The sequence below is a fragment of the Chiloscyllium plagiosum genome, unplaced genomic scaffold (genome assembly GCF_037043375.1).
Source record: "Chiloscyllium plagiosum isolate Xiang-an unplaced genomic scaffold, Cpla_swu_hap1 HiC_scaffold_1, whole genome shotgun sequence".
Taxonomy (NCBI): domain Eukaryota; kingdom Metazoa; phylum Chordata; class Chondrichthyes; order Orectolobiformes; family Hemiscylliidae; genus Chiloscyllium; species Chiloscyllium plagiosum.
In genome coordinates, this window is record NW_028270139.1 from 181,566,074 (window position 1) to 181,583,444 (window position 17,371).

Here is a 17,371-nt window from a genome sequence, read left to right on the forward strand (position 1 = left end):
TTGCATTTCTTGCGGTTGCAGGGGAAGGTGCCGGGAGTGGAGGTTGGGTTGGTGGGGGGTGTGGACCTGACAAGGGAGTCATGGAGGGAGTGGTCTTTTCGGAACGCTGATAGGGGAGGGGAGGGAAATATACCCCTGGTGGTGGGGTCCGTTTGGAGGTGGCAGAAATGACGACGGATAATATGACGTATCTGGAGGTTGGTGGGTGATAGGTGAGGACCAGTGTGGTTCTGTCCTGGTGGCAATTGGAGGACATTAACCGCCTCAACCTCTCCACACCCTCAACCACTCCAACCTCTCACCCTCGGAGCGTGCAGCCCTCCACTCCCTCCGTTCCAACCCCAACCTCACTATCAAACCGGCAGACAAGGGAGGCGCGGTAGTAGTTTGGCGCACCGACCTTTACACCGCTGAGGCGAAACACCAGCTCACGGACACCTCCTCCTACTGCCCCCTTGACCATGACCCCACCCCCCACCACCAAACCATCATCCCCCAGACCATCCATAACCTCATCACCTCAGGGGATCTCCCATCCACCGCCTCCAACCTCATAGTCCCACAACCCCGCACTGCCCGTTTCTACCCCCTGCCCAAAGTCCACAAACCTGACTGCCCCGGCCGACCCATTGTCTCAGCCTGCTCCTGCCCCACCGAACTCCTCTCTGCATACCTCAACACGGTCTTGTCCCCCTTAGTCCAAGAACTCCCCATGTACGTTCGGGACACCACCCACGCCCTCCACCTCCTCCATGGTTTTCGCTTCCCCTGTCCCCAATGCCTTATCTTCACCATGGACATCCAGTCCCTGTACACCTCCATCCCCCATCACGAAGGCCTCAAAGCCCTCCGCTTCTTCCTTTCCCTCTGTACCAACCAGTACCCTTCCACTGACATCCTCCTTTGACTGACTGAACTGGTCCTCACCCTGACCAACTTCTCTTTCCAATCCTCCCACTTCCTCCAAACCAAAGGAGTAGCTATGGGCAACTGCATGGGCCCCAGCTATGCCTTCCTCTTCGTAGGATACATGGAACAGTCCATCTTCCGCAGCTGCATTGGCACCACCCCCCACCTTTTCCTCCACTACATCGATGACTGTATCGGCGCTGCCTCGTGCTCCCATGAGGAGGTTGAACAGTTCATCCACTTTACCAACACCTTCCACCCCGACATCAAATTTACCTGGACCGTCTCAAACTCCTCCCTCCCCTTCCTAGACCTCTCCATTTCTATCTCGGGTGACCAACTCAACACAGACATTTACTATAAACCGACCGACTCCCACAGCTACCTAGATTACACCTCCTCCCACCCTGCCCCCTCTAAAAAGGCTATCCCATATTCCCAATTCCTTCGCCTCCACCGCATCTGCTCCCAGGAGGACCAGTTCCAATACCGAACAACCCAGATGGCCTCCTTCTTCAAAGACCGCAATTTCCCCCCAAACGTGATCGACGATGCCCTCCACCGCATCTCCTCCACTTCCCGCTCCTCCACCCTTGAGCCCCGCCCCTCCAATCGCCACCAGGACAGAACCACACTGGTCCTCACCTATCACCCCACCAACCTCCATATACATCATATCATCCGCGTCATTTCCGCCATCTCCAAACAGACCCCACCACCAGGGATATATTTCCCTCCCCTCCCCGATCAGCATTCCGAAAAGACCACTCCCTCCGTGACTCCCTTGTCAGGTCCACACCCCCACCAACCCAACCTCCACTCTGGGCACCTTCCCCTGCAACCGCAAGAAATGCAAAACTTTCGCCCACACCTTCCCCCTTACCTCCCTCCAAGGCCCCAAGGGATCCTTCCATATCTGCCACAAATTCACCTGCACCTCCACACACATCATTTACTACATCCGCTGCACCCGATGTGGCCTCCTTTAGATTGGGGAGACAGGCCGCCTACTTGCGGAACGTTTCAGAGAACACCTCTGGGACACCCGGACCAACCAACCCAACCACCCCGTGGCTCAACACTTTAACTCCCCCTCTCACTCCACCAAGGACATGCAGATCCTTGGACTCCTCCATCGCCAGACCATAGCAACACAACGGCTGGAGGAAGAGCGCCTCATCTTCCGCCTCGGAACCCTCCAACCACAAGGGATGAACTCAGATTTCTCCAGTTTCCTCATTTCCCCTGCCCCCACCTTATCTCAGTCCCATCCCTCGAACTCATTGCTAAGACCTTCCAGACCAGGAAACATCCCCTGGTGAACCGCTTCTGCACTCTCTCCAAAGCATCCACATACTTTTGGTAATGTGGCGACCAGAACTGTACACAGGATTCCCTTCCTAACCTGCAATCTTCTTCCTGACCTCTCCGCCCCCATCCCACTCCAGTTTATCACCCTCACCTTAACCTCCTTCCACCAATCGCATTTCCAATGCACCTCCCCCAAGTCCCTCCTCCCTACCTTTTATCTTAGCCTGCTGGACACACTTTCCTCATTCCTGAAGAAGGGCACATGCCTGAAACGTCGATTCTCCTGCTCCTTGGATGCTGCCTGACCTGCGCTTTTCCTGCAACACATTTTCAGCTTAGAAGGATAAGGGCCAACTGCAAGGAAATGGGGTTAGCGTGGATGTACATTTTGGTCGGCAAGGACGAGTTTGGGCTAAAGGCCCTGTCTCTGTGTTATAGGACTCTATGACATGCAGTTCTGGTTACCATGCTACAAGATGTGGAAGCTTTGAAGGAGAGGTTTGCAAATGAGGTTTACCAGGATGTTGGAGTTTATAAAATGTGGAGCTGGAAAGGCACAGCAGGTCAGACAGCATCAGGACTGACGAAGGTTCTTGACACAAAACATTGACTTTCCTGCTTCTCTGATGCTGTCCAAACTGCTGGGCCTTTCCAGCTCCACATTTTGTTGACTCTGACTTCCAGCATCGACAGTCATAGAACATAGAACATAGAAGAATACAGCGCAGTACAGGCCCTTTGGCCCTCGATGTTGCGCCGATCCAAGCCCACCTAACCTATACTAACCCACTATCCTCCATATACCTATCCAATGCCCGCTTAAATGCCCATAAAGAGGGAGAGTCCACCACTGCTACTGGCAGGGCATTCCATGAACTTACGACTCGCTGAGTGAAGAACCTACCCCTAACTTCAGTCCTATATCTACCCCCCCTTAATTTAAAGCTATGCCCCCTTGTAATACCCGACTCCATACGCGGGAAAAGGTTCACACTGTCAACCCTATCTAACCCCCTAATCATCTTGTACACCTCAATCAAGTCACCCCTAAACCTTCTTTTCTCTACTGAAAACAGCCCCAAGTGTCTCAGTCTTTCCTCATACGATCTTCCTTCCATACCAGGCAACATCCTGGTAAACCTCCTCTGCACCCGTTCCAGTGCCTCCACATCCTTCCTATAGTATGGCGACCAAAACTGCACACAACATTCCAGATGCGGCCGCACCAGAGTCTTATACAACTGCATCATGACCTCAGGACTCCGGAACTCAATTCCTCTACCAATAAAAGCCAGTACGCCATATGCCTTCCTCACCGCACTATTTACCTGGGTGGCAACTTTCAGAGATCTGTGTACCTGGACACCAAGATCCCTCTGCTCATCCACACTACCAAGTATCCGACCATTAGCCCAGTACCCCATCTTTTTGTTATTCTTCCCAAAGTGAATCACCTCACACTTAGCTACATTGAATTCCATTTGCCACCTTTCTGCCCAGCTCTGCAGCTTCTCTATATCCTGCTGTAACCTGCCACATCCTTCCTCACTGTCAACAACTCCTCCGACTTTCGTATCATCCGCAAACTTGCTCACCCAACCTTCTAACCCCTCTTCCAGGTCATTTATAAAAATGACAAACAGCAATGGTCCCAAAACAGATCCTTGCGGAACACCGCTAGTGACGGCACTCCATGAAGAAACTTTGCCATCAACTACTACCCTCTGTCTTCTTCCATCCAGCCAATTCCTAATCCAAACCTCCAATTCACCCTCAATGCCATACCTCCGTATTTTTTGAAGTAGCCTACCATGGGGAACCTTATCAAACGCCTTACTAAAATCCATATACACCACATCTACCGCTTTCCCCTCGTCCATCTCCTTAGTCACCTTCTCAAAGAACTCAATAAGGTTTGTGAGGCACGACCTGCCCTTCACAAAACCATGCTGACTATCCTTGATCACATTATTCCTATCCAGATGTTCATAAATCCTATCCCTTACAATTCTCTCTAAGACTTTGCCCACAACAGAAGTGAGACTCACCGGCCTATAGTTACTAGGGTTATCCCTACTCCCCTTTTTGAACAAGGGAACCACATTTGCTATCCTCCAGTCTTCTGGCACTACTGCTGTAGACAAAGAGGACATAAAAATCAAGGCCAATGGCTCTGCAATCTCCTCCCTTGCTTCCCAGAGAATCCTAGGATAAATGCCATCAGGCCCAGGGGACGTATCTATTTTCACCTTTTCCAGGATTTCCAACACCTCTTCCCTACATACCTCAAAGCCATCCATTCTACTTATTTGTGACTCAGTATTCACATTGACAACAATGTCCTGTTCCTGAGTAAATACTGACGAAAAGTATTCATTCAGTGCGGTGCGGTGAGGAAGGCATATGGCGTACTGGCTTTTATTGGTAGAGGAATTGAGTTCCGGAGTCCTGAGGTCATGATGCAGTTGTATAAGACTCTGGTACGGCCGCATCTGGAATATTGTGTGCAGTTTTGGTCGCCATACTATAGGAAGGATGTGGAGGCATTGGAACGGGTGCAGAGGAGGTTTACCAGGATGTTGCCTGGTATGGAAGGAAAATCGTATGAGGAAAGACTGAGGCACTTGGGGCTGTTTTCACTAGAGAAAAGAAGGTTTAGGGGTGACTTGATTGAGGTGTACAAGATGATTAGGGGGTTAGATAGGGTCGACAGTATGAACCTTTTCCCGCGTATTGAGTCGGGTATTACAAGGGGGCATAGCTTTAAATTAAGGGGGGGTAGATATAGGACTGATGTTAGGGGTAGGTTCTTCACTCAGCGAGTCGTTAGTTCATGGAATGCCCTGCCAGTAACAGTGGTGGACTCTCCCTCTTTATGGGCATTTAAGAGGGCATTGGATAGGTATATGGAGGATAGTGGGTTAGTGTAGTTTAGGTGGGCTTGGATCGGCGCAACATCGAGGGCCCAAGGGCCTGTACTGCGCTGTATTCTTCTATGTTCTATGTTCTATGTCTCCCCAATCTCTTCCGCCTCCACACGCAACTTCCCACTACTATCCTTGACTGAATATTTCCCAGAATATTGGCTGGATTGAAGTGCATTAGCTAAAAGAAGAGTTTGGACATTCTTTGTATTGTTTTCAGAAGAGGTTGGAGGCTGAGGGGTAACCTAACATAATGAGCGGCATGGACAGGCTGCAAAGTCTTTCTTTTTTCCAGGATGGAGATGCCAAATAGTACAGGCTGTAGACAGATACATGGACAGTGTCGAGAGTGTGTTTTTGGAAAAGGAAGTCAGGCAGCATCTGAGGAGCAGGAGAATCCACGTTTCGGACTGGAGCCCTTCATCAGGAATCCTGTGTCCAGTTCTGGTCGCCACATTACCAAAAGTATGTGGATGCTTTGGAGAGAGTGCAGAAGCGGTTCACCAGGGGATGTTGCCTGGTCTGGAGGATCCTAGCAATGAGGAGAGGATGAGTAGATTAGGATTATTTTCATTGGAATGAAGGAGGTTGAGGGGGTCCTGCCTGATGCTTACAAAATCATGAGAGGTGTATACAGGGTGGATAGCAAGAAACATTTTCCCAGAATGGAGGATTCAATTACTCGGGGTCATGAGTTCAAAGTGAGAGGGGAAAAGTTTTGGGGAGATATGTATGGAAAGCTTTTCACGCAGAGGGTGGTGGGTGCCTGGAGCACGTTGCCAGCGGGAGTGGTAGAGGCGGGAACGATAGCATCATTTAAGATATATCTAGGCAGATAAATGAATGGGCAGGGAGCAAAGGGACACAGATCCTTAGAAAATAGGCAGTAGGTTTCAATAGAGGATCTGGATCAGCGCAGGCTTGGAGGGCCGAAGGGCCGGTTCCTGTGCTATAAGGGTTTTTGTTCTTTGTTTGTTTGTACAACTCCAAAAGCAAGTGTCCCATATGCCTTCTTAACTATCCCCTTCATGTGCTGTGCTGGCTTCAGGGATCTGTGAATAATTACCCCAAGATCCCTCTATTTGTCTAAGCTACCCAGTGTCCTACCATTCATTACATACTCCCTCATCTTGTTTCATTTTCCAATGTGCAACACCTTGCAGTTATCAGGGTTAAATCCTACCCTGTCTGTCCATCTGACCAACCCATCTTTATCTTTCTGGAACCTACAATCACCTTCTTCACTATTAACCAATCTTGGTGTTGTCTGCAAATTTGCTTAGCATTGTCCCTACATTTTCAGTGATTTCATTTATCACAAACAGTAAGGGTCCCAGTACTGATCTTTGTGGTACATTGCCGGACAATGGCCTCCAATCACTCAAACAGCATTCAACTACTACCCTTTATGTCCTACTACTAAGCCAGTTTCTGAACAATCCCACCAAGTTTCCCCCAATTCCATGTGCTTTAACCTTCTCAATCATGCCCCCATGTAGGAGCTTGTCAGAAGTTTTCCTGAAGTCCATATAAACTACATCAGCTAAACTTTCCTCATCCTCACACTTGATCACATTTTCAAAAATTTCCCAACAAGTTTGTTAAATATAACCTCCTTCTGACAAAACCATGCTGACAATCTGTAATTGGTCCATGCCTTTCTAAGTAGATATTAATTTGCTTCTTCAGAATTTTCTCCAATAGTTTCCCTCCCACTGAACTGGTCTGTAATTTCCTGGTTCACCTCTGCCACCCTTCTTAAAAAGTGGAACAACATTCTCCGTCCTACAGTTCTCTGGCATTTCTCCCTGTAGCCTCAGAGGAATTAAACTTTGTGTCAAAGCCCTTGCAGATTCCTGTCTCACTTCCCACTTCCCACTGCAGCCTGGGATGTAATTCCTCTGAACCCAGGGGATTTGTTTATCTTTAAGCCTGACAGTGCCTCGAATACTTCCCCATTTCCTATGTCAAACTGTGCAATTTCCTCACAGTTCCTTTTCCTGAATTCTGTACATACATTCTCCTTTTCAGAGTGAAGACCAAAGAGAAGTATTCATTCAACACCCTTCCAACATCCTGTGGCTTCACACAGGTTGCTCCCTTCACCCTAATGGGCCACTATTTCTCTGGTTAACTTCTTCCCTTCAATGTATTTATAAAAAGTAGGCAAAGTCAGAAGTCACATGACACCAGGTTATAGTCCAACCGGTTTATTTGAAATCACAAGCTTTCAGTGCACTGCTCCTTCATCAGGTGAAGTGGGACTTCTGACTTTGTCCACCCCAGTCCAGCACTGGCATCTCCACATTATAAAAGGTGTACATGATGGAACAAACTGTGTTCCTGGGCTGGAATCAAGAGGACTGTCAGATCAACCATAATCCTATCGAATGGCAGAGCAAGCTTTAGGGACTCAATGGCCTATTCGTGTTCCTATTCTTAAGGTCTTAACAACTTCACATTTTCCCACATTATAATCCACTTGCCCATTTGCTTAACCTATCAATATAGCACATAGAGAATAGAACTGTACAGCACAGGGACAGGCCCTTCGGTCCACGTTATCATGCCAAACATGATGCCAAATTGAACTAATCCCTTTTGCCTGCCCTTGGTTCATAGCTCTCCATTCCTTGCATATTCATGTGCTTATCTAAAAGTCCCTTAAATGCAACTGATCACCACCCCGGGTAGCGCGTTCTAGACTCCTACCACTCTCTGTGTTAAAAAAAACTTGCCCCTCACATCTCCTTTCAACTTTCCCCATTCACTTTAAAAGCATGGCCCACAGTTTTAGATATTTCAACTCTGGGAAAAAAGGATTCTGACTATCAATCCTATCTATGCATCTCATAATTTTATAGACTTCTATCAAATATCCCATCAGTACCCCACTAGTAACTGAACTCCAGGATGAACATTTCCCATCAACCACCACTCTCTGTCTTCTTTCAGCTAGCCAATTTCTGATCTAAACCACTAAATCATCCTTAATTCCATGCCTCCGTATTTTGTGCAATAGCCTACCATGGAGAACCTTAATTTATGCCTTACTGAAATTCTGGGTTCTGGGACCTCTGCACTTTATAATTTTTATAAATGACTTAGATGAGGAAGTGGAAGGGTGGGTTCGTAAGTTTGCCGATGTCACAAAGATGGTAGAGTTGTGGATAGTGTGTAGGTCTGTTGTAGGTTGCAATGGGACATTGACAAGATGTAGAACTGGGCTGATAAGTGGCAGAAGGAGTTCATCCTGGAAAAGTATGAAGTGATTCACTTTGGAAGGTCAAATGCTGAAAACAGGGTTATAGGCAGGATTCTTGGCAGTGTGGAGAAACAGAGGGATATTGGGGTCCATGTCCGTAGATCCCTCAAAGTTGCCATGCAATTTGATAGGGTTGTTAAGAATGTGTATGGCTTTCATTAGCAGGAGCTGAAAATGTGTTGCTGGAAAAGCGCAGCAGGTCAGGCAGCATCCAGGGAACAGGAGAATCGACGTTTTGGGCATAAGCCCTTCTTCAGGCTTATGCCCGAAACGTCGATTCTCCTGCTCCTTGGATGCTGCCTGACCTGCTGCGCTTTTCCAGCAACACATTTTCAGCTCTGATCTCCAGCATCTGCAGCCCTCACTTTCTCCTTTCATTAGCAGGAGTTTGAGTTTAAGAGCTGCAAGATTATGTTATAGCTCTGTAGAGCCCTGGTTAGACCACACTTGGAATATTGTGTCCCGTTCTGGTTGTCTCATTATAGGAAGGATGTGGAAGCTTAAGAAAGGGTGCAGAGGAGATTTGCCAGGATGCTGTCTGGACTGGAGGGTGTGTCTTATGAAGAAAGGTTGAGGGAGCTAGGGGTTTCTCATTGGAGTGAAGAAGGACCAGAGAAGACTTGATAGAAGTGTACAAGATGTTGACAGCCTTAAATAGAGTGGATAGCCAGAGACTTTTTCCCAGGGCGGAAATGGCTATCATGAGGAGGCATAATTTTAAGGTGATTGGAGGAAGTTTTAAGGGAGATATCAGAAGGAGGTTCTTTACACAGAGAGTGGTGGATGAGTGGAATGCACTGCCAGTGGTGGTAGTAGAGTCAGATAAATTAGGGACATTTAAGTGACTTTTGGATCGGTAAATGGAAGATAATAAAATAAAAGGTGTGTCGATTAGTTTGATTTCAACGTAGGATAAAAGGCTGGCACAACATCGAGGGACGAAGGGCCTGTACTGTGCTGTACTGTTCTATGTTTTGCGTTCTGTGTTCTATCCACAACTTCACCAAACTTTGTATCATCTGCAGACTTACTAACCCAGCCATCTACATTTTCATTCAAGTCATTGATATATGTCACAAACAGCAGAGATCCCATACTGATCCCTGTGGAACACCACTAGTCACAGATCTCCAACTTGCAAAACACCCTTCCACCATTACCCTCTGCCTTCTTTGGCCAAGTCAATTCTGAATCCACACAGCCAAGTCACTATAGGTCCCATGCATCTTAATCTTCTGGATGATCCTATCATAAGGGACCTTGTTGATAGCCTTACTGAAATCCATGTAGACCACATTCACTGCTCTACCCTCATCGATCACCTTCGTCACCTCCTCAAAAAATTCAATCAGGTTAGTAAGACATGACCTGCCTCACACAAAGCCATGCCGACTCTCCCTAATTTGGCCGTGCTTTTCCAGGTGCACATAAATCCTATCCCCAAGAATTGTCTCCAGTAGCTTCCCAACTACTGATGTGAGACTCACCGGTCAATAGTTTCCTGGATTGTCCCTATTTCCCTTCTTGAACAGAGGAACATTACCTACTTACCAGTCCTCTGGGACCTCTTGGTTAAGGCCCCAGCAATCTCCTCTCTTGCCTTTCCTAATAACCGTGAGTAGATACCATTGGGCCCTGGGGACTTATCCACCTTAATGCTCTTCAAGAGACCCAACACCACTTCTTGATTTCAAAATGTCCGAGCATATTAGCATGCTCCACACAAAGCTCACTAACCTCCATATCCTTCTCCTGGGTGAATACTGATGCAAAGTATGCATTTAGGATCTAGCCCACATCCTCTGCCTCCAAGCACAAGTTCCCTCCTTTATCACTGAATGGTATTGCCTTCTCCCTCGTGCTCTTTATTCCTGTTGCTCCTTCCAAAGTGAATCACCTCACACTTTTCTGCATTAAACTCCATTTGCCACCTCTCAGCCCAGCTCTATAGCTTATCTGTGTCCCCCTGTAAGCTGCAACATCCTCCAGCACTATCCACAACTCCACCGACCTTAGTGCCATCAGCAAATTTACTAACCCAATCACCTTCCTGCTTGCTGGTGCACTCTTGCAACCTTGAAACCTCCTTTCTGACCTCACTACTCTCAGCCTCCTGGACACTGGAAATATAATTTAGGTTCCCAAACCGCTGCTGAATTAGTTTAAACCCTCCTGCAGAGCATAAGCAAATTTTGCTCCCAGGATATTGGTTTCCCTCTGGTTCAGGTGTAGACTATCCAGCTACCAAAAACGGGACTAGACAAGGTAGCCACAGGAAGAATGAGAGGAGTCCAGAGCCAGAGGTTACAGTCTAGGGTTACAGGGAAAGCTATTTAGGGCAGAGATGAGGAGAAATTTCTTCATCCAGAGATTGTGAATCTGTAGAATTTGCTACCAGTTAGATAGTTGGATAGAGCACATGGAGCTAAAAGTATTGAAGGATTCGGGGGAAGAGTGAGAACACTGTCTGGAACTGGATGATCAACCATGAACATAATGAATGGTGGAGCGGGCTCAAAGGGCTGAATGATATATTCCTGCTTCTATTTTACGGTAGGATTGTTCCCACAGCAGTTACCTGAGATCTTGGATTATTCGTCTAGTAACATTACCACTAAGCCACTGCCTCCAGAGAGCCAGTAGATAACAAAATCTGAATTAATTAATCTAGTCATCAGATGGTAAATGATTGTTGATTGTTGTAAGAACTCACCTGGTTCTACTAATGGCCTTTCGAGAAGGAAACCTGTCTATTAGTCTGGTATGGCTAAAGTGTGGCTTTAGACAGTCAGCAATATGTCCTCTGAAATGGTTTAACAAGCCAATCAGACCTACAAACAAACAAATTAGAAACAGAGGTAGATAATTCAGCTCCTCAGGTCTCCTCTAACATGCAGTAAGATCATGGCTGACCTGATTGTAACTGCAAATCCATGTATCCCTGATAACCTTTTAACCACTTGCTTAACAAGAGAACTGAAGAACATAGGGACCTTGATGTAGAAGTCCATATATTCCTCCTGAAGAAACCAGCATGGGTAAAGAAAGCATACGAGATGCGAGCCAGGTGTAGAATATAGGACCAAGAAAATGTTGTAACAACATTATAAAACATTGGTTAGGACAAAGACATGCAGTTCTGGTCGCCACACGACTGGGAGGATGGAACCATAGAATCATAAAACTTTACAGTAAAGAAGGAGCCAATTCAACCCATCATGCTGTACCAGCTCCTGAAGGAGCTACACAGCTAATCCCACTCTCAATCCCTATCTCCATAGCAGTCTAACTTCATCACTTTCAAATATATATCCATTTATATTAAATTAGATGATTAGATTCCCTGCAGTATGGAAACAGGCCCTTCGGCCGAACAAGTCCACACCAACCCTCCAAAGAGTAATCCACCCAGACCCATTTCCCTCTGACTAATGCACCTCACACTATGGGCAATTTAGCATGGCCAATTCACCCTAACCTGCACATCCTTAAACTGTGGAGGAAACCGGAGCACCCGGAGGAAACCCACACAGACACGAGGAGAATGTGCAAACTCCACACAGACAGTCACCCGAGGCTGCAATTAAACCTGAATCCCTGATGCTGTGAGGCTGCAGTGCTAACCACTGAGCCATTGTGCTCTCAGGGCTAAGGTAAACATCACTGCATCAGGTTAAAGTTCCGGCTGATCCTACTGGAGCCAAGCCCCTCATCAAACCGTGTTCCCTCTTGTTCCACACCCTCCTTCTCAAGGACCTGAGGTGGAGATTCAGGAGTTAGGAATCCCCTGGATCATACCAGGTTTGTCACTACCCCATGCAGAATCCTCCTGGTTTCACACAAACTCCCTCCCTCTCCATTGTACAATCCAGGATTTGGGATGAATCCCATACTGAGCGCCTCCAATGGAAGAGCTGAAGATGATCAGTAGCCAATCCTGAGAGGCCTTGGAAACAAAGCCACAAAAATCAGAAAAGCAGCAGCCAGCCCTATGCTGAAAGATCTCCTCAGTTCCTGTGGCACACTTCCTGTGCAACTGCTTCTCAAAACATTTAAAAATATTGTGATGACAACATTATTTAAGGCAAGTAGATATTGAGTTGGTTCAGAGAGATCATATGTATTTGACAGAGAGAGGGAGGAGGCAGACAGAGGGGGGAAGAGAGAGAGAGAAGGAGGAGGCGGGGGGAGAGAGAGAGAGAGAGGAGGCAGAGAGAGAGAAAAGGAGAAGGCAGAGAGAGAGGGGGAAGGAGGAGGCAGAGAGAGAGAGCACAAGAGAGGAAAGAAAGTGAGAGAGAGGACGCAGAGAGAGAATAAGAGGGAGGAGTGAGTTTTGAGAAGATTTGTAGCTCAGGTTGAAGTTCTGGATGTAGGTTTGCTCGCTGAGCTAGAAGGTTCATTTCCAGACGTTTCATCACATATTAGGTAACATCTTTAGTGGGCCTCAGACGAAGCACTGCTGATAAGTCCTGCTTTCTATTTATATGTTTGGGTTTCTTTGGGATGGTGATGTAATTTCCTGCAGTGATGTCACTTCCTGTCCTTTTTCTCAGGGTTGGAATGCCATGCTTCTAGGAATTCTTGTGTGTGTCTCTGTTTAGCTCGTCTTAGGATGGATGTGTTGCCCCAGTCAAAGTGGTGTCCTTCCTCATCCGTATGTAAGGATACTAGTGAGAGAGGGTAGTGTCTTTTTGTGATAACATAAATATTGAAATGGAGTCAAGTTAGGTAAAGGGGCAGTACAATGAGATCTGGGTGTTCTTGTACATCAGTCAATGAAGGTAAGCATGCAGGTACAGCAGGCAGTGCAGAAAGCTCATAGCATGCTGGCCTTCATAACAAGAGGAATAGAGTATAGAAGCAAAGAGGTCCTTCTGCAGCTGTACAGGGCCCTGGTGAGACCGCACCTGGAATATTGTGCGCAGTTTTGGTCTCCAAATTTAAGAAAAGACATTCTGGCTATTGAGGGAGTGCAGCGTAGGTTCACAAGGTCAATTCCCGGAATGGTGGGACTATCTTACGCTGAAAGATTGGAGTGACTGGGCTTGTATACGCTTGAGTTTAGAAGGCTGAGAGGGGATCTGATTGGGACGTCTAAGATTATTAAAGGATTGGACACTCTGGAGGCAGGAAGCATATTTCTGCTAATGGGGGAGTCCCGAACCAGAGGACACAGTTTAAAAATAAGGGGTAGACCATTTAAAACAGAGTTGAGGAGAAACTTCTTCACCCAGAGAGTGGTGGGTGTGTGGAATGCTCTGCCCCAGAAGGCTGTGGAGGCCAAGTCTCTGGATACTTTCAAGAAAGAGTTGATAGAGCTCTTCAAGATAGTGGAATCAAGGGTTATGGGGATAAGGCAGGAACAGGATACTGATTGAGGATGATCAGCCATGATCATATTGAATGGTGGTGCAGGCTCGAAGGGCAGAATGGCCTACTCCTGTACCTATTGTCTATTGTAACATCAACACCAAGCTTCTTCTCAATTACACAGAACATTGAATATTACAGCACAACGCAGGGCTTTGGTCCTCAGTGTTGCCCCTGATAATTATAGACCAGTGGACCTTACTTTGATTGTGGGTAAAATGTTGGAAAAGGTTATAAGAGATAAGATTTATAATCATTTAGAAATGAAAAGTTGATTAGGGATAGTTAACACGGTTTTGTGAAGGGTGGATTATGCCTCACAATCCTTACTGAGTTCATTGAGATTGTGATCAAACAAGTGGAGGAGGGTAAAGTGGTTGATGTGGTGCACAGGGGAATCTAGATTACCCGAATGTGATGGGCGGGCACTATTTCGTTCGGATAATTGATGATTCGGTTCATTGATTAAATGCCTTTCCTCTGGGGCTGGGAGTTTTTAAAGTCTGCTCCCCGTTCAGGAGCCTGCAGCAGCACACAGCATGCAAGGCCCTGGCCTCCAACACCTACCAACGCCCACCCACCCAAACCCCTTCCAACAGCACACACTGCCCCCCCCCAGCACAAAGCACGTGAGCACCTAACCCCAGAACCCATCCAAGGCGGACCCCGCCTCCTCACCTGCCCCTGACCCCGCCCCCTCACCTGCGCCTGACCCCTCCCCCTCCCAAAACCGCCCCCTGCCTGCCTCTAACCCCGCCCCCAACCCAACACGCCCCCGCCCAACATCACCCCTGCACAAAATCGCCCCCCCACCCCTGCCCAACACCGTCCCCGCCCAACATCACCCCTGCACAAAATCACGCCCCCACCCCTGCCCAACACTGCCCCTGGCCAACATCGCCCCCTACACAAAATCACGCCCCCACCCCTGCCCAACACTGCCCCTGCCCAACATAGCCTGCCCACCCTCGCCCAACATCGCATCCCCGCACCTGCCCAACATCACCCCCCCGCCCTTGCCCAACATCACCCCGCCCCCCCACCTGCCCCTGCCCAACATCGCCCCCTCTGCCCAACACCACTCCCCGCCCAACACCGCTCCCCGCCCAACACCGCCCCCCCGCCCATCGCCCCCCTGCCCAACACCGCCCCTGCCCAACATTGCCTCCCGCCCAACATCGCCAGCCCCCCCAACATCGCCCCCCCCCCCCCACCCAACATCGCCCCTCCGGCCCTGCCCAATACTGCCCCCACCCAACACCGCCCTCGCCCAACATCGCACCCCGCCCCGCCCACCATTGCCCGACCGCCCCGCCCAACATTGCCCACCACCTGCCCCCACCCAACACTGCCCCGCCCCCGCCCGCCCCGTCCAACACCGCCCCTCGCCTGCCCCCGCCCAACATCGCCCTCGCCCAACCCTGCCCTCGCCCTGTCCAACACCGCCCCCCCCACCTGCTCCCGTCCAACACCGCCCCCCGTCCAACACCGCCCCTCCGCCCCCCGCCTGCCCCTGCCCAACATCGCCCCCAGCCTGCCGCCGCCCCTGCCCAACACCGCCCCCCGCCCAACACCGGTTCCGTGCTTCAGTCAATGATCCCTGGTTGATCCTCTCTCTCTAACATCTCTTCATGTAAGAATTTGGAGTTCAATTCACCTTTTTAGCCAAGGGGTGTGTTTATGGGGATGTTGCAGGAAATTGGAAAGCATTGTTAAGTTGTGATAGAGTCAGTTAGGTTTTCAAATAGATTAGGCTTTCTATTTTTTGTTCTCTTTTGTTTGTGTTTCATAGTCTGTAATTAATTCTGTTTTGTTTAAAACTGAGTGGTAGGACCAGCTGCATCGCTGCTGGAATTTCCATCTTACATCTGCTTAAAACACCTAGAAAAGTTAAGGTCTAAGCTTCCTTCTTAAAATGTTGTGAGGGGGTCTAGCCTGGTCCATGAACAGTACCTCAGTCATATCAAGTCCACACCACCCCTCCGAAGCCCATCCTACCTTGAACTACCCTTTCCACGTAACCCACATTTCCCATGGCTTGTCAACCTAATCTGCATATCCCTGGACATTATGGGCAATTTAGCATAGCCAATCCACCTAACCTGCACTTCCTTGAACAGTCGGAAGAAACCATAGCACCCAGAGGAAATCCATGCAGACATAGAGAGAATGTGCAAACTCCACACAGACAGACAGTTGCCCAAGGGTGGAATTGAACCCAGGTCCCTGGCACTGTGAGGCACCAGTGCTAACCACTGAGCCACCATACTCCCCAGTTTGCTTCAAAGAGCAGCTTACCCTGCTTTTTCTCTCTGGGCCCCACTCTAACCTTCAATAATCGTTTACTCTTAATATGTTTGAAGAACATTTTACTGTTTGTTTTAACACAGCCAGCTATCCTTTCTTTGTGCTTCCTCTTGGCCTTCCTCATTCCAGCCTTAGCCTCTTTTCAGCATTTAAGATATCCTTTTTGACCTGTATTACTGTTATTATTTCATTGTGACGACATATTGAGTGCGACAATTTTAGGACATGAAGCACCTCTCCCATGTCCTTACCCCAAACCCTATAAACCAGGACTTGTTATCACAAGGGTCTGTTATGACAGACAACCCATCGTTAACCACTAATAGTCCTCATTAGTAGCTATTCATTCTCCTTGGCTGACTGGTTTCCACTCCTTTGTGAGTCCAAATGTTCTTCTCTGTTTTTGGGTTCTATCTCAACTTACCATTTACTCCTTACCCCCTCTCCCCTCCCTACCTTCAGAATAAAAAAAGTATTTTTCCTAGCTATCATCAGTTCTGAGGAAGGGTCACTGGACCTGAAAATTTCACCCTGATTTTTTTCTAAAGGTGCTGCCATACCTGCTGAGCTTTTCCTGCTATTTCTACTTTTGTTTCAGATTTCCAGCATCTGCAGTTCTTTCCGTTTGTTACCTTCCCCAGTTTCTGCCTAATAGTATTGCAGCTCCCCCAATTTAGTACACTCACCTGAGGACTACTCTTATCCTTGTTCATAGAGACAGTGAGGTCTGCAGATGCTGGAGATCAGAGTTGAGAGTGTGTTGCTGGAAAAGTACAGCAGGTCAGGCAGCATCTGAGGAGCAGCAAAATCGACGTTTCAGGCCAGAGCCCACATTCCTGATGAAGGGCTCCGGCCTGAAATGTCGATTTCCCTACACCTCGGTGCTGCCTGACCTGCTGTGCTTTTCCAGCAAACACTCTCAACACTTATCTTTATCCAAACTTACTCATTTCTATATGCATTCTCAGTGCATCTGTTTACAGGAATAGCTCCAGGAATGAGAAACTTCTGTAATCAGGATAGATTGAAAAAGTCAGTGTTGTTCTCCTTAGAGAGAAAAAGGCTGAGATGAGATCTGCTCGAGGTTTTCAAAATCATGAGCAGGCTGGACAGAGCAGACAGGGAGAAGCTATTTTTGCTCAAAGGAAAGAAAAAAACAAGAGGGCATGACTCTAGTCATCTGCAAAAGAAGCAAGTTATGTGAAAAATAGGGTACGGAATACACTGTATGGAAATGTAATGGAGGCAGTTTCAATTGAAATAGTCAAGAGGGCATTGATGCTGA

At 48.0% G+C, this 17,371-nt stretch overlaps 1 protein-coding gene across 6 annotated transcripts in view; it reads left to right on the forward strand.

The window, feature by feature from the left end:
- Positions 1–17,371, forward strand: part of fbxo41 (F-box protein 41) — a 249,303-nt gene that overhangs the window by 163,804 nt on the left and 68,128 nt on the right. The gene's annotated exons all lie outside the window — the stretch shown is intronic.